A 3,975-nucleotide genomic window follows, 5' to 3' on the forward strand; every position below is an offset into this window, starting at 1 on the left:
TCAAGTTTGTTTATATTATCTATGATAAATAGTTGGATCTCACCACATGATAACATATAATTAATAGAGCAAGTAAAAACAACAATTATATGTGCCAAATTGTATTGTAGTGCATAAAAATATTAAAAAATATTATAATTGCATTTAGTATATGATGTTATTAAAGTATAATAGTCATGTGTATTTTGGAATGGGATTTTCACTATTTTAATTTAATTATCAATAGCTATTAGGTGGATTGTGGGGATTTAATCTCCATAGAATATTGTAAAATATTCTTAGTAGTATACACAAATCATAAGCTTAGATTTATTTCTAAAGTAGTTATGCATTTTCTGTCCTTTTAAATGAATTCATTAATTTAAAAATAATTCATATGAACGAGCGTCATATGAAATTAGTTATGATATTTTGGGCATGTGGTATAGGAGCCGTGGTATTGTAATAAAGTCTATTTACATATTCAGAATCCTCATGATAAAATGCAGTGAATTTCCATTGTTAAGAGTATTGTTACATGTTTCTTTAAAATGTATGTATATTTAACTTATATTAATTCCTTTTATTATTAATAATAGTTACTATTATTTTAAATAAGGTTATTATTTAGTTTATTATTATTATTATTATTATTATTATTTTAATGATGTTTATTATGGATTAATGTCTATTGACATTTATAGTTAGTAGAGGATTAAAAAAAAACAATAATTACATATGTCAAATTATAGTGTAATTAATAAAAAATAGAAAATATAATAATTAAAATATAGCAAAAAAGGATGATAATTACAATGGACAAAGTTCACCTTGTAAGCTAAAGGTTATTAAGAGATGGGATCTCTAGCCCAATATGGAAGAGATGTGTTGTAATTTCTTCTCTTGCCTTTTAAACAAAAATTAAAAATAACGTAATGTTAAAATAAAAATTACTTCCAACAGATTAATTTGACTTGGTCAAGTTACGGATGGTATTCATGTGGAATATAACCTATTTAAAGGGGTAAATTAAACCAACAAATTAATAATTATAATTATGCTCATAATAATATATTTCTTAATTATAATTAATAATTAAACCACCCTAGATCTAGCTTAGCTTTGGATCTACCAAGCCCCTATATGGATCAAATCTCTTGAGATTCAAACCTCTTTTAAAGTGAAAAGATATTTGATCCCTTTGTACACTTAATAGATTTGAAATTAAGGTGAATCTAGACTATTATTATAAATATGAAGATATAATAACCACATGTGAAAAATGATAAAAATAAAATATTAATTACATAGTTATGGATTGTTAATAACACAAAACCATTCATATATTATTGTTAACACTTATTATATAGAAAATCATTTATAAGATAAATACAATGCTTTAGTATGAAATAAATCATTTGAATCTTGAGGAAAAACCATGGTTAGATCTTTATTCCTAAAATTAATAATAAAAAAATTAAACATTGATTTCACATCATTTTCAAAATAAATTGCATACATGTTAGATAAAAATAACAAGGGGTGTTGCAGAGCAACAAGTCCTTGTCCCAGTGAAAGTAGTTGTTCATGTCTAAGTCTGAAATGACCTGCAACCAACATCATGATACCATGAAGAAACGCCACAATCATAATTCCTTTGAATGCTTTTTGTGAGATTAAAGAGAGAACCATTAGCATGTCTTCATTATAAGACACATGACTATGTTCATCACAAAGTACATGAAAAAAATGAAATTTGTTCTCAAACCAAGCAAGAAGTATATATCTACTTAACATGAGATGGAAATAAAAAGCTGATAAGGAATACTGGAAAGAAAATTTCCTAACAAAAGCGGCAACTGCTCGAGAGTGTCCATTAGTTGTTTCATGTTTAATGTTAGCCTAAATGTGGAAAAGTTGTCCCAATGCCACAATATTTGATTAAGCATTGTTGGAAAATGTTGGATACTTAGTAATATACTCTTTGTAAGACATAACTGGAATGAAATAAGCAATTGTATGCCTAGTATTACCTCTACTCTAGATGGAGTTGAACCAGCCTCAATTCATAAGATGGTTGTGAGAGATGCAATGGGAAGATCTAAACCTGATGATGTATTCCTCCAAGAAGCACAATATTTAGCTTTCAAGCTTCAATCTATGATGGTTTAAGGAGACACTTTCTTGAGTTTGATATAACGAACTCATATAATGTTCAGACATGTTGCTCTATTCCAAATTCCAACATAAAGGAAATGATATACAAAAAGCTTGACTATGAATTAAAAAATTCTAGCATTGTAATAAAAAAATATCACTTGCAACATAGCCATAAAATGGTTAAATTAAGGAATTTCAAAGGATTTTGACAATGAACTAACCATTTTAAGGAATTTCAAAGGATTTTGACAATGAACTAACCATTTTAAGGAATTTCAAAGGATTTTGACAATGAACTAATGTTGATACAACTATTATAGGAGGGAAACAATTGCTGCCACATACAATGTTGCTTAAGAGGGTATAGCATGTAAACAAAGATACATAATGCATTGACATAGTAGAAATGGTGTTACATCAAGCACAATTTCATTAGATAAAGTGTGTGGCTCGGAGTCCATTATAAGTGCAATATTTAGCTTTTAAGCTTCAATTCATGATGGTTTAAGCTGGCACTTTATTGAGTTTGATATAGTAGACTCATATAATGTTTAGATATGTTGGTCTATTCCAAATTCCAGCATGGTATTTGATAGTGCAGTGCAATGAAATTTAGATATGCAGAACATGTCACAAAGGAGAGATAATTTTGCATTGTAGAGCGAAAACCATCTACTCCGTTCAGTAGACAACAAGATGCAGAAGAAAAACACTGTGAAAATAACAGTATTACTACAAAACCAAAAGACCAACTATTAGGGAAATAGAATCAGGGTTTGTCTCCAACAGAAAATATGGAGTATAGAAATACACCACTATCAGAACAGTATTTGATTGGGCTAGAAAAGGCTCACTAGCTAGAGAAATGGTAGATGGTTTGATAAATAGTATGAACCAACTACAAAAAACTGGAAATCAAGTTATAAAAATAAAAAGATGTAGAACAAAAACTATAGTTACATTTATCCTAGACCATACGAAAATTGAGCCATCTTTAATATTATAGCCACAATATTTGATAAAGCTTTAGTACAAAGCTGTTAGTTATAACACTTAAAGGTAAAACAATGGGCACTTAACTCTATTACACCAGTATAATAATGGTGATAAGACTCATATCATATTAGAATGGTGTTAATAGTACAATCAAAGGCTCATAGTAATATGATCTATATACAAGGAAAACGACACTCATGAGCTTGTCTATAATACTCTATCCATGCTTAGTTATGGTATTACTATTGTTCATGTTAAAGCTAATAAGGTATAAGGAATAAGACAAGGATTAAGCTTTCTCGAGTATCATACTAATAGTGAAATCTCAACACTAAGGTATCAGATTCTCCATAATAAATTCTCTCTCACACTTATAGATATGGGATTACTACTAGTTAAGTAAGCATCTTATAAGGTAATTTATTGTATTCAGATCAATGGTAATCGAACTAGTAGCCCCATATTACACTCTATCAATAGAGCTTAAGAGTGATGTAGAAACATTGAATATGTGTTAGTCTATTAGCTTATAACACCTTTTGTACAAGTTGTCATCATGTTCAGAGCTATCATGCTTTGTTGACACTATAATGGGAATACAAGGGATAAGATAGGAAGAGTATTGAGATTGTATCACATTAGATCTATTCAAATTGATATCATGTACTTTGTAAGCTTGCATTAGATTACTCATATCAATGGGATTCAATCATAACATGAACAAGATAAGGATAAGTAAACTACTTTTTGACACATACACTTTTTTGTTATTGTACTAGTTACTCATATCTCTATAGTATAAGTTGTCTTACACTTATATCCATCGTATAGAGAAAGCTC

The sequence above is a fragment of the Pinus tabuliformis genome, chromosome 3_2 (genome assembly GCF_031772625.1).
Source record: "Pinus tabuliformis cultivar Carrire ecotype Pingquan chromosome 3_2, CPIR1, whole genome shotgun sequence".
Classification (NCBI taxonomy): domain Eukaryota; kingdom Viridiplantae; phylum Streptophyta; class Pinopsida; order Pinales; family Pinaceae; genus Pinus; species Pinus tabuliformis.